Genomic DNA, 26816 nt, shown 5'->3' on the forward strand with positions numbered 1-26816 from the left:
TGGACGGGGCTCTGAGCAATCTGATCTAGTTGAAGATGTCCCTGCTCATTGCAGGGGAGGTTGCACTAGGTGACCTTTAGAGGTCCCTTCCAACCCAAACTATTCTATTCTATGATTCTATTCTATTCTGAGTTAAATTTAGAAGAAACCTTGTAGTATTTCAGGTACTGCACAGCAAATTGCAGCACAGATTTGACTTCTTTTCTGAATAGAGCAATAAAGAAATGTAAAGTTTTATAATTTTGGCTGAATTTGACTTACTGGTCTCATTTTAAGAGGAATCTCTTTGTCTATGATGAATGCTTTCCAAAAATGAAGGAATGTGAAATAGTTACCTAATTTAAATGGAATAGACACTCCTTATTACCTTAGGTGTTTACTGTGGTTAAATCATGCTCACCTGGTCACATTAGCAGTTCCACTGATATCAAGAGAACTGCACTGAGAAAGGGAAGCTGTATTTGTTGCCAGTGCTCTCTTTAGGTAAGGGCCTGAGCTAGCAGATCTTTTGGAATGTGACTGGTGCTGATGATTTCTAGGGGTGGCTAAGTGTCTTTCTGAAGAAAAAGGACATGAGATCCGTTCTCCTGAGGGACTTGCCAAGCAGTTACCACAGTGACTGCTATCCTCTGCAAAACCCTTCTGATTTTAGGAAATGTTCAGACAGGCCCAAGGAGCTGAGTTAGTATCTCTTCTTGCAGCAATGTGAACTAATTATAGACATATAATAATTGTTGAGTAATAAGGTGGTGAGGAATGACAGGAGGAACAACAATAAGATTATGTGGTCACTTGGCAAGGGATGGTGCTTGGTATAATGCAGTTAGGGGGTTTGTTTGTTTGTTGTTTTATTCTAATTAGGGCATATGCCCTATTTGGCTAATGTTATTAAGGTATTGTGAAAGGAGTGTGTCTGGGGGATGGACTTAAGAGAATTCAGGACAGCGAACTTGCAGAACGACTCTGGACAGGCACTCTGTGCAGAGGGCATGATATGGAGAAAACACAGAGATAGCTGTTGGACCAAGATACAGAGACTGCTTGGCATTGGCAAAGTAGGGGACATAGGCTGTTGGGTCACACACCTGGGTAACAGGACACAGCAAAGTGGTGATATGGCCTGATCTGACACCGCTAAGATCAGTGAACCATTAACCTAAATAAAAAGCACAATCAAGTCCAGAGACATGACTTTTGAGAAAATGTCTCCACAGGCAGAAGCAGACGGGCCTGAGCTCACGCTCCTTTTGCTCCAAGCTGATCAGAAGCAAGCATCTCTGGTCCTCGTACGTGTCATCCCAAACACACCCTGAAGAAGGATAGCTTGGGTATGGCATAGCTATATGGCTTGGGGATGAAGCTGGCTTACACTCAGGCTGCTTGGAATGGGCAGTGGTGATCACACCTACTGTGCCCATCTGTGTAAACATACTGACTCTGTCACTAACTCTGAAATCTTCAGTTCCAGATCTAGGGTGTTTTTACGCAGTGTTTAAATTTGCAACAAATGGGTAATTCTAAACATGTCCTCTGAAGTGTGAATTTCCGTTCATGCATACCACCTGGGAGAACACGTCAAAGAATGTGCTCCCCCCTACTCCCCTGCCGGTAGCATGGCTTGAATATGCAGTGGATGAGCTCTCGAGCAAAGATTCAAAGGCTGGCTTGTGAAAAGCTGTTTTCTGAGCATGATATTTGTGGTTGGAACTGTGTCCCTCAGGAGAGCTACTGCAAAACTTGCCATCTCCTGTGAGGCAAGAGACTTGCCTTTTTTGAGCTATGGAAAGTAGTGATAGCTGCTTGTACTTGATCTGTTTCATGAATGCTCCTAGCTTTTACTAGCCCTCCTAATTTTGGACTCTTTCTCTTTTCTTTTTCCAGCATGAAAAGCTGATGTGGAGAGCTTCCAAACTCACACAGACAATAGTTGTCCAAAGTTCCTGGTAAGAAGTTTTGTCTGATATAAGTTCATATTCAGGTGCAAATTCCAGATAATTCCTTTCTGTGCTGATTCCTGTGCTAGGACTTCTGACTCTCTCTTCAAAGCCTCCTGGGATATTTTGCTCTTTCCAATGCCAAAGCACAAGTTAGATGAAAGTTAGTCTATCTGAACATGGCTCCATTTCCTTTATCTGCTGAAGGAATGTTATCTATTAAGACAATTTAAGAAAGATGTTTTAAAGATAGAGAGAAATTTCTCTTTTTATATCAGAGCTGCTAAACATTTGCAAGTGTTCAAGTGTGAGTCAATATGAACAAACATACGCTACTGTACACACACAGCAAGTCTGACTCTTTGGATTTATTGTATGGGAAATATAGCTAACTCTGGATCAGTCTGCTCTGCATCAGTTAGGGAAATGTGGGATACTAAACACTGGGAAAAGTAGCCACTTACTGCAAAAATATGAGAAAAGCCCTCTCTCTTGTGTTGGTTTTTTTTTATATCCTAAGGAAAGCCTAGTCATTTAACACATAATATTAATATCCTAAGTAAGGCCTAGTCATTTAACACATAACATTAATATCCTAAGTAAGGCCTAGTCATTTAACACAGGACATCCTGTTACTGTATAGGACAACCTGAGAAGCATGGCTGTCATCCTACCTTTTCTGTGCTTCTTTATCAGCTGCTTTCCTTGCCATCACAACTGATTCTTATTGTGGTGTTTTATTCTTTAGTCTTTGTCGTTTGCCTACAAAGAGATCACAGACCTCTGGTGTGAATGCACATGCCTTTGGCTTCCCCTTCATCTGACCTTGCTGGAGTTCCTCAGAAAACACTGGATTTGTTTGCCTACCACACAGTCTTATTCTTTGCTCTGGTTTGCTAGTATTGGAAGTAGAACTGGATCAGTGCTGATGCAGATCAGAAGTTAAACAATCTTTCCCTGCTAAATGTGGCTTATAAATACTATGTGCAGTAAAATATAAAATTATAATAAGATGACTAAAATCTCATTAATTACAGAAAAAGTGATGCCACTCAGAGCTGAATTTTAGAACTCTTAAATGTAAGCAGTTCATCTTTATCCAGGTTAAAAGGAAGATACGTTTTTCAGGGAGTGGGTGAACATTTCTGATTCTTGTAAGAAACCTCAATAAACAAACAAAATTGAGACACTCAAATTCATTATTCTCTTTTGAAAACCTAAGAATATTGTAATTATGCTACCAGATAATTTAACACTTCTTCTAACACATTGTTCTGCTTATCTGCAGCTACTCAGCTAGAAGACTCATCAGCTTTTACAAGATAAATATTTCCTTTCTTTTTGTGGTTTACACTTCTACTCTATTTTCCAAATTAATTTTTTATTGAAATTGATGACACTAAAATCCACTTAGCCACTTTCTCTATTTCAGTTTTTATTCTATTTATTATTAATAAAATGTCCTATCCATCTTCTATTTGTGTGAATCTACAAAAGTAGGTTATATCTGGAAAGGGGAAAAAAAAAGGGGAAAAAATATTCCCCGTTGGGCCAAAATATTGGCCAAATGCTCTATGGCCAAGTAAAACTGAAGAGTTAAATTCTGAAACCTTTCTCTCCTAGAGGTTTGTCAATTTTGATTGGGATTGCGTGGCCATTTCCTGCATGATGGAGCTTGTGATGATTTCTGTGACCTTTTCGTATCCTTTATAGGTAATTTAGGGAAGTTCATCTAGAAGAAGAGTGAAGAACTCTTACAGAATAAATGAGGTGCCTTGACTAGAAGGCTGTCTACTGTGGGAGCACAATGCCCCCTCTCTTTTCCTTCAAACTGTTTGGTTTGTTTGTTGGCTTTTTAATTTATTTTATTTTATATAGCGTCATCCAAATAAAACGTGGGTGAGTACTTTGCAGGCCAGTGCAAGCTTCCTATATATGGATAGTCAAATGGTTAATTCACAGATTAAATTGAAGTTCAGAGTGTGCTCCTCAGCAATGGAGCCAATTTGCATGAGGAGCCACGCTGTGGTAGTATAATAGTGAAGAAGAAAGTTGAGGGATTTTAAAACTAGTTAATACAATTGTGGCATATATTGAGCAGATTTCAGGAATAGGCTGACAAGGAACACAACACTTACTGATCCCCCCGTGAGGCTAGGGAGGCATGCCATGTGTGCCATGCCTTACAGCCTCGCTTCCCAGCCCCCTTGTGGCAATTCTCTGAGACCTTTGCCCTGCTGTGCATGTACTCTGAGGACACGGGAAGAATTTCTTGCTGAAAACTTGTACATACATCCTATTAACTCACAGTTGGCTAACCAGAATAGATCCTTAAATATTCTCATTGGGCATAAAGGCAACCACAGAGTAATTTTTTCTTTTTTTCCAGATAGGAAGGTAATCATAGGAGTACTCCAAATTCTTTCCCAGCATAGGCATACATATGATATTAGCAGTGTAAAGAAGTGTTTTTAGACTTGAGGTCTGATAAAGTCCATTTATCTGAAAAAGGAAGTTCTAACACAAGATTAATTTTCATACAGGTTTGAAAGTACCAAGGGGATTTCAGTAGGAATTCAGTAAACATCACTGGCTCACATCTCAACAGTTTTATGGAACTTCGCCTTTAGATCACTCATCAGCTGTTCTTTATTTGATATTTTCTTACATTCAGGTTCTTCAGAAATTTCCTTTAAGTTCACACATAAACACATTGGCTGTATCAGACCTGTTAAAATTACTAACTGCTCTGCAATGTACTTCTAGGATACTAGCCTAGTATAAGAAGTGTAAGTCATGGTTCACATGGCACTATCAAGTAACCTTTCTTTAAGTGATACTGGTAAGCACGTTTCTTAACATGAGCTTTTGTAGGGCTTGAAGTACTTTCAAAGTCATACTAGGCTTTAATGTTATCTTTTTGGTGTTTAAATGCAAATCTGTCTTAGATTCATGGGTGGGAAAGTAAAACTTTTCTGCACTTTACCATGTTCCATTAACAAAAAAATGTCATGAACGATGAGGTGCTTTTCTAGTCTGTATAAATACTTTGGTGAAGTCTAAGGTGTCAGAACAGTGTAATAGTTTTTATTTATTTATTTTTACACAACAGATTTATAGGGCAAGGCTCAAGATGTCTTTCTCCTGTTGCCCTCCACAAATGAATGTATTTCCACATATGTAAATTTCAAGTAAGTGAACTCCCTTTCTGTGACAGAATAATCTTTATTATTGTAGAGGGTTCTCAGATTATTTGAAAGCTACCTGCACTTTTCAAAGTGCAAAGTCCTTTTTTTTTTCTTTTTTTCTTTTTTTAATGCAAAGTGGTAGAAAGTGAACTTTACCAGGAGATATCCTGGTTCAGGGAAAAGATTCAGCTGTGCCTGCCCATAAGCCTCTGTCACACATGCAGATCTGAAGAACGCATGAACAGTCTTAGAAAAATTTAGGATGGAAGAGGCTTCTGTAGACCATCTAGTCCAACCTCCCGCTCCAAGCAAGACAAATTTAACAGGTGGACCAGTTCGCTTAGGACCTTGTCCACTCCAGTTTTGAAACTCTCCAAGGATGGAGATCCCACAGCCTCCCTGGGCAACCTGTTCCAGTGTTTAACCACCCACATTGTGAAGAACTTTTTCCCTTACATACAACTGCGGTTTCACTTGTCGTAGCTCTTGTCATTTTGTTGTATGTATCCCAAAGGGTCTGGCTCTGTCTTTTTGATAATGATCCTTCAGACAGTGGAAGGCTGCAGCTAAACTCCTCCTTAGCCACTTCCCCTTTAGTACTGAGCACTCCCCCTGTTTAGTGTCATCCATGAACTTGCTGAGGGTGCGATTCATGCCATGGTCCCTGTCTTTGATGAAGATGTTAAACAATATTGGCCCCCACATCAGTCCCTGAGGAACGCTGCTTCTAACTATCAGTTATACTTTCAATGGTAAACCACTGCAATGGTAAAACCCTGCTTACTAGCCAGTTCTTCAGGCACCTTGCAGCCTACTTATTCAAAACTCATCCTCAATTTTGCTATAAATGTGCTGTGGAAGGCCACACCAAAGCCTCGCCAAAGTCAAGGTAAACAACATCCACTGCTCTCCCCTCATCCACAGAGCCAGTCATTTCTACAGAGGTGACAATCAGGTTGGTCAAGCATGATTTGCCTTTGGCAAATCCATGCTGGCCACTCCCAGTATGTTGAACAAGGACATTATCCCATGCTGAATTGTAAAAGTGCCTACAAGAGACCTGCATAAAGGTTCCTGAATGCTGGCCAGCATGGTTTCTTCCCCTTCCTGCCAGTCAGATAATGTAACTTACATGTTATCCCTCTAATGGACAGGAAATAGTCTTCTCTATTCTTTGGCGTGCCTCCTCGACCTTCTCTAGTTATAGACTGCTCAAGGATTCTTGGGTGTGGAGGATTATACACAGGCCATGCTGGTGGACCACGCTCCACTGCACTACAGTATTATTATGAAGATGTTTTGCTAGTTTATGGAAGTAACAGTTTATCCAATCCTAACTATTACCTGACAGTGCTTTCTACTAGTGAAGGATAAAATAGTTCTTAAAAGGAGAAGGAAAGTCGTCCCTCAGTGGGTACAAAGTCAGCGGATGAAGTCAGAAGAGAAACTTGTGATAGATGTAGCTTTGGTGCAAATCTGGTGTTGGACTGATAGCCAACAGTCTGGTCTTTCTTGGCTCTTTGTGTCACTGGCACAGGGAGGGAAGCTGCTGGCAGGGTTTTGGGAGAAAGGCTGATGTAGGCAACTACCTTGAAGTGAGTTTTCAGACCTCTTAACCTTTAAAAAAGCCAGAACCATTTCTTAACAGATTGGGGAAAGTTGTCCAAGTCCTTCAGAAGTACAAAGTTTAATACTTGTCCTCGATATTTCTTTCTGGTGAGTTTGGCAAGCTTCTATGCCTGATTTGGCAGAGCTTTTTGGAGGTGCCTTGTCCTCATGTTTATCCTGGGACTGTGAATCCCACTTTTGGTAAACAGGTAACGGTTAAACACTTCAGTGCTGAGTATTTTAACACTTTAATCTGTTTCAGAGTTGTCACCTTGAGACTTCTTTGGACCTTTTTTGCTGATTGGACTTTTCGAAGCAATTAAAAAAATTGCGTCTCATTTTTGCATTTTAGTGGTTCAAGCTTGAAATAAGTATTCACTGTGTGATCAGAATATTAATTTCATTTGCTTGTTACTGACTTTTAAGCCTCTTGCTATAGAACAAGGCTTGATTTTTATTTTACTTGGTATTTAGAAATAATAAAGTCAGGAATTTCAAAGCCTTTTAATAAGCATTATGGTGAGTTTTATAAAAACCATTGTACTCATAAACAAAGGATGTGAAGTAACATAGTATTGTCTGTGAAGATACTGATGGTTTTGATGTTCTGTCCAGTATATGCATCTGTTGTTTAACAGCTTGGATCTTTTGGAATTACCCTGCTGTACAAGTTAACATTCTCCAACAGCAATGCTACAAATATATTATTTTCTTCCTAAAAAACTTGAATTTTTTGTTTTTCTACTGAAGTACAGTTATTCAGTAGATAAACGTAAGCCACCCCATGTTTTACCCCAGTTTTTTAGAGCAGGTTTACACATTTGACAGTTCCCCTCTGACAAACTGACATCAGCATGAATAATGAAGAGTGTCACAGTAAGGTAATTCTTTACAGCAGCAACACCAATATGGTACTTTTCCACCTTCCCTGACCCATTTACCACTTTATTCTCCTGCACCTTTCTGTAGCCATAGTTGCAATCTAAATGAATATTATATGTTATCAAATGGGAGGCCATTTGTAATTTCTTACTTTATCGAAGATAAACCAACCCCTCTTCTGAAATAAGTGCTGCAAATTCAGTAAAAGGAACATAATTTTCTATCTGTCATACTTGATACTGTGATTATTTCAGTGCTGAGGCCTTAGAAATAGGGAAAACATTTAAAGAACAGGGCTAGGATTACTCCTTCAATGTTCTTTACTGACATTAGTCCAAATTGTGAAATATTTCTCAGATTTTAGTCAGTCTTTCTCCAGCCAAACTCCTACTGAAGAACACAGCAGATATAAAGAGTATGCAACTCTTACTAGGTATAAACTGTAGAGTTTCAATGTGAATTTAGTATAGTAAGGGAGATTTAGTAAGAAAGGTTCCTGCTTTTGGGAAAGGTGGGTGTTGAAGCTGTGCCTGGTGCACTTGTTATGCAAGACTCTAAGACCGCTGTGATGGCTCAAATCAAAAGAAAACTGAACTCATCTGTATTTGTTTTATAAGCGTCTATCTATCAATGAAGCTGTATACATAATAAATAATAACAACATAGATTTGACAAATAAACAAACAGCCTGTTTTATTTTGTCAATACATGGTGTTAGTCTCAGGACAGATTTAGCTTCTAAAACCAGTAATTTTAAATACCACAATTAATTTGTTCTCCTTAACACAGGCACTCATAGATGAGTACACAGAAAAAAACATGATTCCTTAAGTCAACCCATGCTATTCTGAATAGATAATAAATCACAAAGGGGAAAAAATACTGATTTTATTAAATACCTAATGGTTTCAGGAATTGGTTCAGGAAGGAAGCTGTTAGCAAAGGCTATAGTTACTTGGACTAGAAAAAGAATGTAGCCTACTTACATCATCTGATTTGTAGGGATGAAAAGGTGGTAGCAGGGGCAAAAGGAGAAGTAAATACTAACTACTCTGAAAATGTAATTGCTTTTTTGCAGAGGCAGGGGGAAAACACCAATTTACATGTATATTTAATCTCAACAGAGCACCATGGCAAAAGGTTTTGGTTGAAGTGGAGAAGTCCTGCGTTTGAAAATTGCCTGTGAGGATTTCATTTCATTTACATTCTTTTATGCATGTTTAATGAGTATTCAATCTTATTTTAAAGTATAATGATAAATATGCTAATACACTTTTTGTTCTCCCCAAAAGTAATTGAACATCTTATTGCTGTGCTCTGGGCTAATACAATGTGAATATCTAATGCAGGAGTTCATGCACTCTTTTATTTAAACAACACAGTCTGGACAGTGCTTATTTGGAATGAAACCAGGCCTGGCATCCATCAGATTCTCGATCTTCTCAGTGCTGCAGTGAGTACAGTTCCTGGCTGGCTACAATGTAATGTCAGTCCCTTTACACCATAAAACAGTAGGTGAAGCCTTAGTGGGAAACCCCCAATAAAGTTACTGTATAGAAGCCATAGAACAGCTGGGGCAACTCTAAGCCAACTCATCTACCAGCTGCTAGCAGAGGAAGCATCTTGCAGGTAGCCACAAGATACTGTAATGTGGGCTGGGGGCTGTTGTGCTCCAGCTCTGCGCTGCCACTTCCAGTCTGTTGGATGCTGTGGGAACAGACCACAAAGAGCAGCCTGGGAGCTGCTTTGCTTGACGCTGCAGGTTAAGCTGACTTCTGATTGATTCCCAGCATGCAGGAAGCACCAAAAAAATGGGTCAACCTCTCTATTTTTAAATTCTGGGATAGCACAGGCCTCTAATTCCAGATAATTTCAGAATGGTACTAAAGGGGGAGGAAAAACTGAGTGCCTTGTCTGTGACCAAGACTGACAGATTGTTTCACCTGGCTGCTTTACCCTTTCCTCAGGATTAGCTGTCCCTAGTCTATTCTTCAGATTTCTTCTTTCTTTTTTTAAAGCCATATAACAAATCTGAGATAATAAATTTCTTTGTCTCATACGCCTGAAGTATAAATTAACTTTTCAAGATGAAGAGTGGGGCAATTAAATTGTTTATTTAATGTTGTGTGTTGTATTTTTAAATTGACATTTGACAATTAGCTTTGAAAAATTCCTTTTGTAAGAAACCCTTCAATCCATATGTGATTTACTCATAATACACAGACGGTGTCTCTGCTATATATTTCAAGCACCCTATGGGAATGGACACATTTTCTTTAACTTCTGTTCAACAGTAGACTGTGACTTTTCTTCTCATTATATTGCACTGTCTAAAAATATCTTTTAGTATTTTTCCCCCAGACTGCATTATTCTCCTATACACTTAGCACTGCATTTCTCATCTGACTGATTTGACAGTTCATGAAAAGGGTAGAAATTATCAACTGAAACTAACAAGCTCATGTTATTTCACCAGATTTTACTCTCTGCAGAACAATGTGAAAAGGATGACCCATTTTCCCCTCTTCCCAGGATTAAAGGCCAATACGTCAAGAATCCTGAAACTATCACTAATTTGCAGTGATTTCTGTAGGCCAGAGATGTTTCTATTTATATATTCCACCCTTTACAGTCCGCTACCTCTTGATAAAGACTTCTCTGCCTTGCTATAAAATGAATTATTGACAAAGATGGGGAAGCATGATTGAAAACAAACACAAATATAGTATTTGTATAGAAATACTACAAGTTACTAACATGGTCAATTTGTTTTCAGTGATCCAGATGCAGATACACCCTTTGGCTGACAAGGTCAAAGCTCGTTCCATAGTACTTGGTGCAGCATACTATCTTCCGTATCTGTGCAGTTCCTCTTGCCCTCCCATTCACCCATAACTCAATAAAGTCAAAGACTGCGTTTCCATCAGTGCTCCCTGTGTCTCACAGGAGTTTTGTGGGCCATGCAAAGTGGTCTGTAGCACTGCACTTCTTTTCTACACAAATTTTGATGATAACGGTACCTAGAAAATGTTGATGGTTGGTAGTATTAGCAATTTGGGAATTAATCTGTAAAGCTGATACTGTTGTTGTGGCCTCACTTGTAGATGTACTCGAAGTAGTGTAAACTGCCTGATGTGGGTATCAGTAGCACAGAGCCCAGCATGGGCTGCAAGACCCATTTGAGTGCTTGGTAAATTGCAGTGATTAGTCTGTTTGAGCTCCATACTGCTGGCACCTAGTAGCAGTAGTACCGCTGCTACCTTTTCAGTAGGAGTGTGTGCGAAGTCTGTAAGGAAAATGACACTGCCTTTGTGCTTTTTCTGATCTAATGATCTAACGCACAACATGGAGGAGGACAGAAGGTGTTGTGACTTTTGTATTACTATGAGGTCTGGAGAACTTTTATGAAATATGTAATAATCTGGAATGAAAGCACACTGATCCCTATGCATATGTAATATGTTGATTCTATTTGACCCCAGAGCCATGCATATCCTACATGCCAAAACATTGCACAGCGAAATAGGTGAAACAGTGGAAAATCTGTAGCCATCAACCTAGCTACGTAAATATCTATTTTAAAACAACCATGCTAGTGTGATGAATCATATAATCTCCAAACATTCTTTATCTCTGCATCATTAAACCTCCCACTACTTCAGATTTCAAATCAACACCTCATCTCTGCTTAAACAATAAAAACCACCCAAACACTTTTAAATATAGAAAATTACAATTTTCTTCTGTGAAATCATCTTCTCCCTTCCATTTTGATGTACTTGTCACCATTAAATTTTCACTGGTCGTTTGGAGTTTTCTGTACTTTCTGCTTGCAAAAACATAAACAAAACATGACAGAAAGTTTTCTTATCTGTGGATAGTTTTAAATCTGTAAAAAAAAAATAAAAAAAAAAAAAAAAAAAACATCTGGAGAGACTCCTGGTAAGGAGAGCTCTAGGTATTTTAAATGTGGATTTATTCCTGACAGCAGAGTATAAACCATTATATATACTAAATTTTTGAGTTCTCTATATGGCTGTGTTCACTTTACGCTGATATGAACTTTTGCACAAGTCTTTTTTTTGTCAGAATTTAAAGGGATGTTTGTTCCCCCTCATCAGCAGCATTGGGGCACTGCATTTTTCTTTGCCATGTTATCCTCTCTCCTGGTTTGTTCTGAATACATAGGATTTTTCTCCTAGAAGATATCATTCTTCATTGTTTGACACATAATGTTTTCAGTATGAGGTCTTCCTCTTCAGACAGTTATAGGGGGATAAATTAATACCTATAGCCATAGAGCCTAGATAGGAGTGTCTACTACAAGATGCTCTTGAGACGCTATATCTGCCAGAGGCCTCCTCTCCTGCTTTGTTCTGAATACATAGGATTTTTCTCCTAGAAGATATCATTCTTCATTGTTTGACACATAATGTTTTCAGTATGAGGTCTTCCTCTTCAGACAGTTATAGGGGGATAAATTAATACCTATAGCCATAGAGCCTAGATAGGAGTGTCTACTACAAGATGCTCTTGAGACGCTATATCTGCCAGAGGCCTCCTCTCTTTTGGTATTGCTCCCTGCCCAGGAGCCATGTACATTTTTCCAGCTCTTTATAAACTTTATTCACTGAAGACCAGATTCTGATCCTCTTACTCATCCTCATAAATGCCTTATTTTAAAAACTGGTCTGTTGATGTTTCTTTGTAGAGAAAGGAGCTATGCTATGCTATGCTATGAAAGGGATCTAAAGCTGACTCCTCAGGGACCAGGTTTACATCCATAAGATAAATCTTAGCATATCATGCTAAATTCCCTGGTAATATACTCTCTGGACAGCAGATATTTGTGATAGCATTTCATAGATTCTTATGCTGTTATACTCTTAAGGTCGATAGATGAAAGGAAATACATTGGCAGTTAGAAGCTTCTCTACCTGGAGAAGTAGTCCAAAACAGCCATTCAAAGAGGCATTTGTAGGAACAGAACAGTTCAAAATATCTCTTGTGGAGGAGCTGTTCGAGGTTATTTCTCTGTGTCAGCAAATCCTTCAAGGTTTTTATCCAAGCAGGGCTTGCAGCCTTGTCTCTCACTGTCACCAAGCCTGCAGAGAAGAAAAGGAAAAGAGCAGGGCTAGCATGCTGGTTTCTTTTTGTTGTCAGGCAGAGCGTATAACTGTAATTTGTTTGAAAAGGATTCTGTTTCCTTTCCACTTCAGATTGACATTTAGAGCATGAAAATATAAATTGCATTAAGTATGCATGTGGACAGAGGTAACACATTCTGTTGTCTCATGACTGATCTTTGCTAATTTCTCTTTTAATTATTGTTGACTCTTAGTTATTGTTATTTCTTCCAATTATTGTTGGGCAGACAACATAAATAAGATTCCTCCCAACAAGAGATCTCTTTTAACTCCAATGCAAGATTTCTCACTATATATAAAAAAGGAAAACCCAAACCTCTGGATCAAAACCCCAAGCACTTTCTAAATTATTACAAATCTGGAGACATTCACACAGATGGTGATTATTTTCAAATCTTCTTGATGCGGAGCTGCAGGGAGTATGTGACATATCCTATCAAGTATGTATTATTGAAATAGTTTCCTTCTAGAGTTTGGAAAATGTCAGCAATGCTTAGGCAAGAAAACAATAAGAGGGAGATGGTAGAGATAGGAATAGTTGAGTGAAAGTAAACTGTGTGGTCCTATTTCCTAATCAAAGAATATGCCATGGGAAGAGAATCCAATGATACTGAAATTGCAGCATACATTAAAAACGGAAAAGATATTCAGCCTGGGAAACTATTTGCCAAAAGATGCAGTGAGGCCAAGACTTGGAAAAAATTCAAAAGCCACTTGGCACTTGTACAAACATAATCACCCACAATAACATAAAAGATGGTAAGTTTTTCAGGGGAGATATAAAGATTGTTGCTTTAGAATGTGAGTCAATCAGTCATTGCCTGAGAGCGGGATGAAACTTCCCATTGGAGAAGTTATTCCTCCACTGTAACAGGGTTTCTCAGACCTCTTTCTTGCAGCGTCTAGTGCTGGCCATTGTCAGTGACAGGGCACAGACTGCATAACTTAATAATTCATCTTTGTTACTAATATTTAGGCCAAAAAGAGCTCTGGGATGATCACTGAAGTATTTATACAAACATTGTTGGATGGCACTCTTGCAAAAAGGCCTCTTAAATAGTTCAGCTAGATGCCCATGCTGTTAACCGTGTACTGCTGTGTAATAAAGTACAGCTGTCTGAAGTGTTTAACAATCTCCACAGAACTGCTCTGTCACTATGCCACTCCTGTATGATCGCAGAATACATAAATGGCTAAGCCTCTGCAGAGAGCCTGATCTCATCTGGAATCAAGGACACATAACATAATCTACTACAGAGGGACTTTTAATGTCTTTCCTGTCAGGTAAAACAAGGCATAGCAGTTGGCACTATACATTTAGAGAAGGCTGTGGTTAGAGATTGCAGGATGTCATGGGGCCACTCATACCACAGTGTCTTTGCTGTTTCCTTTCGAATAGTGTACAGTGGTTGGAACAAGACAGGGCATATCTTATCTACACAACAGAAGCTTACAGACTGTTAAAGAGCGATTTGATTAGCAGTTTTGTGGCTGCACCACAGAGCTCAGTTCAGACTGCTCAGCCCTACTAGACAGTCAGGGTAAATACACCTGTCCAGAATTCTGTGTTCTCACTCGTAGATTGTTGGACTCCTCTATACAGTTAAATTAAAAAGTGCTAGACAGCATTCCTGGGAATTGAAACTCATTATAGTGTTAGATCATTAGACTTGGGCACACCTTTAACCTGAGCCAGCTAACTCTGGGCCAAACAATTCCTGAATATGGCAAGGGAATTAGCATGGTTTGAGGAGCATTCCCAAAAGGCAGCTGGGATGTGATCATTGTGTTTGGGGCAGTGAGGGAGATTAAATTCTACAAATGGGCTAATTTCAGCCAGGTAATTTCAAGTCTCAGTGCTGGGAATGACCCAAGGTGTACAGATGTTAACAGTGTAGAGGCAGCCTTATTTGCTTTTGAGTTAGCATGTTTAATGCTGGCTTGAGTATACGTATCTGTGCAGGGGAGACATACCTAGCATGTTAGTAAAAATCTAATTAAAATTCTTACGTTCAGAAAGACCAGGAGGGAAGAAAATAATTGCCTTGGAGGTATGACTGTGGAGAGATATTCCACAGGGGAGCAGTTAACTTCAGACTCAGACCATCTTTAGGAGAAAGTCTTTCATATGTGACACTCAGGATGCAAACTTCCATGTTTCACAAAACCCACCCAAAAGACTTAACCCAAAAGACTTTTGATACAAACCATAAGTCTGCTAGAGATTTTGGCACTGCTGTTGGAGTTATGTTGGGATTTTTTTGGTTGGTTGGTTGTTTTGATTTTTTTGTTTTGTTTTTGTTTTTTGTTTGGTACCAGTTATGCCGCCTGGAATATTGGCAGTGGACTGATTAGAGGTAGTGTAAACATTCGCTGGGTTTCCTTTTGGAAGGACAATGTGTAAAAAAGCCAAAAGGGATACCATATAAACTTCAAGAAGAGGTTAAATGGCATCTTTTTCCATCTTCTTTTACCTTTGTTATTAGAAAAGTATTGCTGGCTATTCAAGCCATTTGTGCTAGCAACATGTAGGAGGGTATGAATGCGGTTCTGTCTTTTCTACATCTCTGTATTTGAGGGACTAAAGTCTCTGATAGAGGGGAAAAAAAAAGATAATCTCATATCAGAATTTAAGCATATGCTAAGAGCTTTGATGAATTAGAATTTAAGCATAGGATAGTGCAGAACACTATCACGTTCTCTAGAAATGATTTTGCAGGGTGTGCACCTTGCAACTCAGCAACAGGCAGAGGTATTGAGCTACCTCCAGAACTGGATGCAGAATTGCTATGTCAGCAGAGTGCTACACCTTAATTAATTGGCACAGAGGGTTAGGTAAATTAGCTCAGGTAGCACCGTACTAATGCAGCTCTGTGTCTTCTCAGCCACATGGTATCTGAGCTGTGTTGGATCAGGTAAATATTCCAACTTTTTCAGAACCTGTAACTTGATCCTAGACTGCATCGTGCACCATGTCTGTTGGGTGCCTGACTTTGAATCTCCCTGTCTTTGGGAGAGCTGTGCAATCAAACTTAAAAAAAAAAAAAAAAAAGTAAAAGACTTCAGAAGGAGTAATCTTTTAGAATTGAAACAGAAAATATTTTGATTTTCTGAAATCAAATTCAGAAAATGTGTTTGCATCACAGACTCTGCATTTATGTGTGAATGTGCTAAAGTGTTTTTCCAGTACAAACATTGCCCCATTCTATTCACTCAAAATCTGCAACAGAACAACAGCTCTTCATCTGGCCAAACTGCACTGAACGTGGCCAGAAAAAAGCTTCTTTTGTCGACTGTGAATAAATAGACCCTGCTGCCATAGACCAAATAAGAGATTAAGGAAATCCAAAACCTGGCTGGATGATAGCAGCTTGTGAATGTCTAGTGGGGCAAAAACACTCTGAAAGGACCATGGCTATTTTAAACACTTTTCAATCCTGTAAGACATAAAACCCACCAGATGATAGTGGTTCAAATTTTCCATTCTTCACAATGAGATATGCTGAGACACACTGTAGGCCAAATTGTATCCTTGATTTTTGATCAAATTATGCACTGGCACACTTTGGAGTCCCATATGTAGACATACTATACATTAGTTTAGATCACAGGGGGCTTATGTCTTTGGTGTTCATTGCAACACAGTAGGTTGTGAGGTGGTGCCCTGAATTATTTTGAGTCCCTTAAGCTGAAATTTAAATACTTCTTGGAAGCTTTTTCTCCTTCCTCATGTTCTGTTTCTTGTCTATGGATGTAGGTTCAAAATATCTGGCCATATGGAAAAATTACAAAGCTTTTAATGTATAGTTTTCTAACCTGAATTCCAAAAGAAGCAGAGCTTATGTAGTCAGAGTCTGTATGCTTCTACCAACAATTTTGAATATTTTGGCCAGTGTCTTCTGTGTTTAATAGTGATGTAGACTGCTTAGAGAAATTAAAGTCCCTCTGCTCTCATGAAGTAGTGGCTCAAGTATATGGTGAGAGGTGCTCCTGTTCTCCCACTGGCAGAAGTGCTGCAATGTTATCATTTTCCATTTTTGATATCTGAGAATCTACATGACAGACAGACATTTTGAAAGCAGAAAAAGCATCAGTTAGAGCTTTTTCTTTCTTGGGAAGAATCTAACCACATTACAGGAAGCCATGGGCAATCACTTTTTATCCATTCCGTTCCTTATAGAACTTGCTTTATAAAACCCTCTATCTTTGGTACAGAATTATGACCACAATAATGTTATCACTTGATTCTCAATAGTTTACAGTTTCACACCTGGCAATCCCTTATGGCTTTACCTATATCTTTGTGATGGACACTTCTTGAGTGAATAAATCATTTCATAGGAAGTTTTGATTTCTAACAGTTGATGAATTTTTCACAGAACTGAAAACTGGAGGTAAGGCACTTGATAATACATTATGATGACAGAATCTCCTCAGGCACCCACAGTCTAGTGAAGCAGGGAGTTATATAAGCGGCTCAGCCACTTGCTAAAATTATAAGCGTTTGCATTATGTTGCCCAATTTCTATTAGACAAATTAGTTTTACTCGTATTTCTAAAAGTTGTATTCTTTGCTCTTATTAAATAGCTCTTATTAAATTACGACAGCAAACTGATCTTTACAGTCCCTTGTGCTAGTGCAGGTTGGGAAGAAATGCTTGTGGCCCACCCTCTCTCCATTTTCTAGTGACATTTCAAAATTTTCTTACAATTTCTGCTTATGATTTTGTCTGCCAAGGTTTACTACATTGTGATTAAAATGAAAGATTATTCTGTCCTTTAGTGTTTAAGATAATGAGACCAATACTGAACTTTCACTTGAGACAAAAGGTATAGATGTCAGTGTTGCGTATCCAGTAAGCACAACCTATGCCAAACAGTAATAACATCATTTCGTAGGAAAAAAAGCCTGCAGAACTTCAGGAAAAGCATTATTTTGTGAACTGGTATGACTGAAACTGAGTCAGGTAGCCAAGTAGCAGGTCTTGTCTTTTCTAGCACATGAGACAGTGTGGTCATCTTTCCCTGGTTGGGATATATGTATGCCCGCTCCATTTTGCATGGGATACCTCTTGTCTTCACATTGTAGGGGCTAGCCCTGTGGCAAGTTACATGTTGTTTTGGCACGAAACTGCAGCTGGGGAAAATGCCTCAAAGCAGAGCTCCTCTGAGTATTGGACACAACTCAGCACTGTGACTTCCCTCCTGCTCACTGTCCTAGGTGCAAACAATTAGGAAATCACCCTGATGTGCGGACCAGCTGCTTCTGGCACAGGGGATCATGAACAGAGAAAGAGGCCATAGCACTGTGCTGCATAAATGCAGGAGGTACTCTCTTCACTATGTGCATGTCAATTCTCAGGAATGCCAAACACTTGATGTGTCTCTGTCCTGCCATCCTGGAGAGGTGAGCAAAGCCATTACACTACCAAGGGTAAACCCAAGTCAACTGGTAATAGCAAGGCATTGAGAAAAAAGTTCTTCAAAATAAAAATTTGCATAATGATGAGCTTCCTTGTGTTTTCCTTTGAGCTTCTTGATAGCGATTCTAGCATCTCCAGAAACAAAACACAGTATAACGTGAACTACTGGTCTGGGGAGATGCAGCAGTCATTAGCAAAGTCTTGCCCAGTACAGGGTTAACACAGCCTGCTCTTGATGGCCTCAGTTATAGAGCTCTCCTTACATATTGCCACTTAGCTCCCTTCCCCATGACATTGTCACAACAAATTAAAGCCCCCATCCTGCAAGCACTTCATGCATGTGGGTAGTCAGAGTTAATCACATGCATGAGTGTTTGCAGGATTGCAGCCTAAGAGATTAAAATCTAGAAAAGCAACCACATAAAATGACCTATTTTGAGCAGGAGGAGAAAGGCCCTCAACAGAAATTCTCTATAGCTTGCTTGGATGTAACATCGACAAATACCTTATCTCTTTGTTTTTTTCCAAAACATCTTTCTCTCCTATACCGTCCATATCTGAAGTCATAACAGCAAAGGCAGAAATGTGAAACTGGCACTCTGCCAGCACTTTAAATCGGTTGATGTGGCCATGACACTAAAACCCAGACACAGGAACAGCTGTCTGGCATAGGAGTGTCCTAGACTTGTTCATTGATTAAATTCTCAAGCAACATTTGTCAGTTTTCAAGATTAGGAGTTGTGATTATGGAATAGTAACATAATGAAAAATAAAACAAAGGTAGAAAAACAAAGGGAGATGCTGTTACTCGCTGATTGTCATGCACTCAGCAGCTTCAACAGCCTAGTTAGCACCTGCCTCTTTAATAGGTTTTAGCAAGAAGGGTGGGACCGGACCCTTCTTTGTTGCAGCAGCTAGTTTGCAAATCATCTCTGCTGGATTAAAAAAATGTGTTGTTTATCCTGCTTTTGTTGAAGGGGAAATGCTAAACAAATGTCTCTTTTAAAATATTTCTCTCTTTTTATAGATATATAGATGTGTGTGTATACATACACACATATACATATACATATATACACACATATATACATATGTATATATGTGTGTATATATGTATATATGTATTTATATGTATTTATATTTAAGTAAATATGCATAAATGAAAGAATAGCATGGTACTTCGTGGCCTGCCATTACATTGCCTACATGTTGCTAAATATGTTACATTATGTTGCCAGACAGAACATAATGTGTCAGGAAAGAAATCTGGATTTTTTTTCAAGCAATTGCCAAACTAATTTTCTTTTTTTTCCCCCTGTACCATGCCTTTTGGAATAAAGCTTCATTTTCAATACCTCTTTTAGATTAATTCGATCTGACATCTTTAAATCCCATCACTTGACACTGATGTGGAGATGGAAATGTAACACTTATTATGAACAGTTAATTATGATGGCTGATATAAATTCTCCTTCCCCAGCTCTCTCCCTCCTCTTTTCACAACAAAAGCACAAAACAGAGTAATTCTCTATCTGATGAGGGATGGTGGGGAGACAGAATTCATAACCTTGCCTAAATTTATGTGCAGTAAAACTAACCACAAATGCTTTGTTCAAGCGGTACAAGAGATTGGGGTCTGTGGATCGATAGGAGCACTACCAGTTGTGTTTTAGCTTGGACGTGTTCTTCTTTGTTCAGGGGCAAAGATAAATTTAACCTCTTTGGATAACCCTTGGGTTACCACCATTTTCAGTTCCAGCGTGGCATGTAAGTGAGCTTTGCACAAGGTTACCTCTGCTTGTCTGACTTTCACCATAAAGGGTGAAAGCACTAATAACGTATGGGCTTCAAATAATGACTAGGCTCTCAAATGTTCAGGTTGCTGGAAACTTCCTTAAAACACTGTAACTTGTAACTGGATTTAGTTCTCTGGAACAGAATCTGAAGATATTCTTGTATGAGTTACATCTGAATCAGAAATATGGCAAGAGCAACATTTTTGCCTCCGTCTGGCATTTCATCATCTAGTTGCAGATGGGGAAAAGAGGAGAACAGAAATATAAAATATGCTTAGCAAACAAGGATAACCAACAGTCTAAAGCTTCAGTGAATTTTTTTTACAGTATCAGTTTCACGTCTTGGTTAAGTGCTATGAATGCAATTGCCACTGCAGGAATTCCGCTGTGGTTAGCTTGCATGGGAGTCAGTGCTTGTAATTTGGATGAAGGACCTGGGATATCTGTTGTAACTTGCCTTAAAAGAAAAAGCTTTTGAGAAAAATTCCTTTTCCATCGACCGTGGCTCTCAATGCCTCCATGGTGGCATGCAAAGACTCTGTAATGAAACCTCAGGGATTTCTCATTGTGTAAATTGCAGTCTGGACTTGACATAATTGTTTTATGCTGTCCCTCATAGCACCCACAATTAGAGGGATGTGGCTGAAACATTGTAGGCTGGGGTCATTTTTGATTGAAAAGCAGCCTATAAGGTCTCTAGGGAGTCACCAGTGAGATGCAGCGGGGAGTTATCATGCCTTAACAGTGAGCAGATGGGTACGGTTTCTTAACACTAGATTTTTTTCTCAAGCCCTCTTGGGCTAAGCTTTCTGTCCCATGTCTCCTGAGTCATGCAGTAGAAAGTATACATCTCTATCATTCAGCCATAGAGACATACTGATAGAAGTACGTGAATGTTGCAAAAATTGTGCTACAAGCAGAAAATTAGACATAAGCAGACAGATGTATTTTCTGTGTTAATGAGGTCTGAAAAAAGACAGAGAAACAATTCTTCTTGAAAATTGTATAAATAAACCAAATCCAATGGTTTCATTGTGGCAATAGTCTCCTTTTAAATGTTGTGATTATTTTATTTATTATTACACAATTATATAGCAGGGTAGTTTCCTAGACAAGTTTTTTTTTCATACCACAAGAATAATTCTAATTAATGCAAATTTGAGTTTCATTTTCATATCAAAAGGAAAGCCTGCTTTTAAATGGTCATTGAGATTTATTTTTTCCAGGTACCTCTTTTGCATCAGTAAGCAGTGCTACATTCTCTGGAAGCATCTATCATTTCCTCACTTGGATGACCTAATAATAATTCCAGCCATTGAAAATACAGTTATGCTTCCATTTGTTAGAATACGCTCATGATGCAGGAAGACTTCTGGTTCCTTTCATTATGTGTTGTGGACTGATACGGAAGATAACAACACTAACAAAAAATGCTAATAGTGGTCACTGCTATCATCATCCCTGATTATGTTTTGTGACATAATCACTCTCTGTTTGCAGCAAAAGTAGCTGCTCCACCAAGAAATTCTTAAGTGTTGGTAGCATCTCATTTTACTGGAGGTAGAGGTACAAGTCTTCAGTAGTCCTCTGAAAGATTGCTTGGATAGCTCTAGGGAAATTTCTTTAAAATCTTGCTGCACTACACACATTTTAATTACAATTAATGAGGTCTATATGAAAGATTTCATTTATTTAAAAACCCAGTATGTAAGCCATCATGTAAATTAAGTAACAAATCTTCCAAACATTCATTCAGGTACGGACTGGAGGCTTAGTCTCTGTAGGCTCAGTTCCACCCTGCATGTCACACTGCACAAGTATGGAGGCCTTATCTCAAAAGCCATGGATGTGATGGAGTGAAACATACTGCAGACATCCTGCGGGAAACCTGAGGTGCAAAGCCTGAAGTGTTGCAGCTTAAGAAGGGTTATAGCTTAAGAAATTTTGCTCAGCCTATGTCCAGTAAACTACTGATCCCCAAAGACTCTGCTCTCAACCCTTTATTTTTCCTTACAATGACAGTAGGAGCAGCCTGGTTGTTATGCTGTCATTCGTTCATGGGTTTTGGCCATGAAATCTCTGTTTAATTAGTCATGTGTCATTAGGAAGTGCCTAAGGATATTGAGGTGGAGGATTATTTTATAGATGAAAGGAAACCGAAGAGTGCTCTTCCCATCTGTATTGTATTGTGTGCTGGAACCCTGGAGTGTATGTGTTTGCAGTAGAAGTTAGAATAAATAAGAAGATGAAGGAAGTCTGTCCTCTTCCATCCCCTTGTACCAGCCAGGCACTGCAAAAGAAATAGACCCTACCCAGCTGGGAAGGCTTGTGTGGTGGGGTCCTTGGTGAATATGGTGCTGGCATAGCCACCACCTCTTCCTTTCCCTGCAGGTTCCAGCACAGGCATGGACAAAAGAAGCACCTAGAAATGACACTTCATGGCATATTATTCTGGGGGAATGTCATTGGTCAATGCAAGTTATAGCCATTTCTGTGCTACTTTCCCAAGCTTGGGAAAAACTTTAACATACCAGTGAACTTGATAGTAGATCTGTCTATTACTAAGATCTGGTACTAGACCTGCTTTACTGTTTGGTCTAGAAAAATGAGTGGTCCAGCATCTACCTGCATTGTTAAATGTTAACAAGCAGTGAGGAGACTGAGCTGCAAAAATCAGCCAGATTCTCACAGGCGCAGATAGAGAAGCAGAGCCCAACCCTGTCCCTGTTTCAGCCTTAGTGCATGTGTACACAATGAGACAGTGTTTGCACAGCAAGATGGCCTGCTGTAGGAAATTATTTCAATACCCGAGTGCTAGATGTGGCGTTCAACATCTAATTTAGCCTTCTGTGTGAATCCTGCGTTTTCTTTCTGAATTCAGTGCAGCACTTTAATATATTTGTGGTCTTTCTTTTATTTCTCTTTTTTTTAAGGTGTTGTTTTAATTTTTGGTTTAAATGTGAAGGTGAGACCTGTGCTGAGGCTGAGAGTTTTTGCCAAATGTTACACTGCAGTGAATTTTTACGGCTGAGCTATAAGACGTGAAAATAGAAATTTATAGGAGAAGGTTGACAGACTGTTAATGAAAGCAGAGCTGGAGAGTAGTTACAGATTAGAAATACATCCCTATCGATATCTATTTCTGTAAAGTACCAGAACAGCTTTGCAATGCATGTTCCCTCCCACCTCCAGGAAGAGCCAAGGCTCTGCAATGTGAAAAAGGAATTATCACTATTTTAAAAAGCGTTCAGACATGTCCTGCACCTTCTGTTAGGAAATCATACAGTCAAGTGCTTACTAATACAGAGTGACTAACCTTCCATTGAGCTAACAGTGACACAAGCTTTGTGTCAAAGCTTTCACTGTGCAAGCATGACCTATCATTGTCATGAATTCCTGCTGTGAACTTTTCCCTATCACTGACTTTACTTAATTATTTCCGACCATATTTAAATAAGGCAGTTTCCCTTTCTGATATGAATGTTCCTTTTCAGAGCGTAATTATTCCATGCACTGACTGACCTATATAAAGCTGAGTGTCTGTCAAATGGATAATGCTTAAAGAACCAAAAGAGTTACAGAAGAGGTCCTGTTGCCCTGAGACTGTCCTTCTCTCTTAGCAAATGCACTCATACTCCAAAATGTTCCCTGGGTTAGAAAGCTGTAGTGGCTAATACAGTGTCAGATGTTCATTGAAGCATTGCAGTTTCAAAGTTTTGCTGGCTCATTTCTTGTTGATGGTTTCAGCTTTGGATTTGTCCTGGATTTAACTGAAACCATTATATTCTGCAAGCCTGCAGGTGTGTCATTTTGAGAACTTACTTACCCTTTTGCAGATTCAGATAGCAAAATTCAAGTCTTCACAAACTTTCTATTGCTCACAGAAGTGAAGATACGCACCGTTACAGAGATATTTATTACCATGAGGTATTTTTTTGTGTATCCAGGCACTATCATCTCTGTATGAACCTACTGCTTTTTGGTGATAGAGGCATTCATTAAAAAAGAGACTGAGGCTGCCACACTTTTCAGCATTGCAATATTTATCTTTTCATGCCTGATGCTACAGGAGAATCTAAACCCTTACACAGTCTTGATACAGTGTACGTGGAGGGCTAAACTCCTTGGGGTGAGATTCTGCTCAGGGAGAGATGTAAAAGATCCCTGGAGTACTCCCATGTGAACCGTGACAACAAAAGTGTGTCTTAAATCCCGTGCATCACCAAGGCTTTTTCACCTTCATCAGCGATCTCTGGCATCCCTCCAACCCACGAAGGATTCAGAACCTGATAACCTGGAGCAAGGTACTTAGCCTGCTCCTCCAAGCCTATTGCTTCAGGAATGCAGCATCATTTTCCAGTCTGTATGTAGGGCAGGGAGGGCAAGACATGGATACCAGGCCTGTTCTAGGGACAGTCCTCATTTCATGTTGGAACAGTCGCTGGGTAAAATGCAGAAATGCTTTTTGGCACCCAAGGAAGACACATCTCGCATCTGCCAGGGGACAGCAACAGTGTCTTCCTACACAAGAGAGTCAGCTCACTTTCTTGCTCAATGAATCTTTAATCTCTGTGCAGTAGCAGAGCTTCAGCTAGAGTGGGGAGTACCCTTTGCTCCCAGAATAGCTTGCAGTTCATTGTAGTGAGAGTTGTTTTTTTCGAAATGAATTGCATATACTTCTCAGCAGTGAACAGCTTAACTGCTTATTCTGTTAATACTTCAGCAATGAGTTTGTCCTTCCCATCTAAAACTTCTGTCCTCTTTAATGTCAATAGCACAGTGTGAGCTCAGTATGGGCTCAAACACCAGAACTCTAGGCTTCTTATGACAATTCTGTAATTATCGATACACATTTTCAGTATCATTTTTTAAAATGCGATTTGCATGACAGTACTTCCGGGGCTATCACACGTCAGATGGCATGCTATTAAAAAATCTGGGATCAGTAAAAAGAAAAGAATTAAAAAGAAACCACTGGTATGATTTTTTATTCATTTCCACATTTACTTCAATAAAATCTTAACATTTTGTAGCTCTTCTAGAGCTGCCATGTGATTGCCAGTCTGAGTGACTGAAGAGTGTCAAAGAAATAAATGCTTTACTGTAGAACATACAGCAAGATTTCTGAGGGAATTGAGGGACCTTGGACACAGGTCGGGGGGACGTCATATTTCAAGCTTTCTGAAAAAATATAAACTGACACTTTTAAAACATGTTTGTATGAAGAAACCATGTTATTAGATCATTGTAATTGTTTCCTCTTTTCATTTTAATTACTTTCCTGAGGGACTGAACAATTGATTGTCATCATTGTTGGAAGCTCCAGTTCTCCCACTGATTTGCTGTTTGGCTCTGCTGGCACATAATGTCTTTAGGTGTCCTTTGTGGATAAATAATTAAGTTAGTTAACAATCATCTCACTCAGTACTGTTGTATTCTAACCAATTGTAAAATGTCAAACAACCATATAAAAATCAGATCAGTAGATCAAAGAGATTACTGTAATAAATAATTTTATCATGCACTGCAAACTTTATATTCTCCCAAAATTTGGGGAAAATTTTTTGAGGAAAAGGGCAGATTTTGTATGAGTATCAGCTGAGCATTCAGATTTTTAAGATACCTCTGAGTGTTATGAATAGGAGTCTATGTATGCTTGTGGTTAAAATGAGTAATTACTTAGGAATAAACTGTTGCTGAAGAACTGTTGGAAGAGTGTTGACATGCCCTGAAGTTGGACAGACTCTTAAGTTCCAAGGGCCCTTGAAACCACAGGCTGTCTGGGAGGTCTGTGAGACCAAGTGATCAGTGAGCTGTAATGGCACCGTGAGCCACTGTGACCTTGTCACAAACCCAGGGAAATTATTAGGCCCCTAACTTCATCCCTAAGGGTGAATTTTACATGAATAGATTATTGCTATCTGGATATGACTACATTTCTCTTCTGTATTTCTCCCCCATTTCCTCTAAAGTGAATCTCTGGCTCCACCAGCATACATATTGTGTTGCAAAGACTTTCTCCACCCTACCTTTGTGCAATTGTTGGCCTTTTTTTTTGTTTGTGGGTTTCTCATGCTGTGCACACTGTGAATACTGATATGGGAGTTTTATTGAAAGAGTTTCAAACCAGATTGAGTTAATACTGTTGAAGAAATAAACGAAGACCCCAAATCCTCCATGACAAAAATTCAACCTGTCAGAGATGCCAAAACTGGCAGTTTCACTGTCTTGCTGCTATGTTTGAGATGGTAAAGTGTCTTCTGAAAACTTTCTTTCATAAACTTGTAAATATGAGAGTCTAAACTTACAGTGCTCAACATACTTTACAGGAAGCACAAATGAAACTCTAGGTGCACAAATGTAGCACTGCGTCATGCTCTGACACAGGTACATCTCACAGGTCCTGTCCTGTCCAAGCATGCTACCTTGACGGAAATAACTGGAAGCCCTGCTGTTGGTAGCACACAATTTCTCAGATATCATGGAGGTCAGAAATGTGGTGAAAGGACACACCAATCCTATGCCTATGGCATGTATAAGTAATCCCATGGGTAAAGCTTGGAGTGGCAGACTTTCTGCTGCTTAAGAACATGTTTGTTAAGAACATGTTTGTTAACAAAATGGTAAGACTCTAACCAAGAAGGCTGTTAGTCTGCATCCTTCCTGTACAATAACAGCTTTTGGGAATTGTTCTGTACGGAGGAGGGATACTACATCTTTATGAGACTCTGGTACAAGCTAGCTGGATTGACGTGATGTGCTGTGAAGTTACCCATGCTGAGCAGGGCTCAGAGACTTGGTGTGAACCTGGCCTCTGACAGAGGCTTGTCTCTCATTG

The sequence above is a fragment of the Aptenodytes forsteri genome, unplaced genomic scaffold, assembly GCF_000699145.1.
Source record: "Aptenodytes forsteri isolate BGI_AS27 unplaced genomic scaffold, ASM69914v1 Scaffold92, whole genome shotgun sequence".
NCBI classification, from domain to species: domain Eukaryota; kingdom Metazoa; phylum Chordata; class Aves; order Sphenisciformes; family Spheniscidae; genus Aptenodytes; species Aptenodytes forsteri.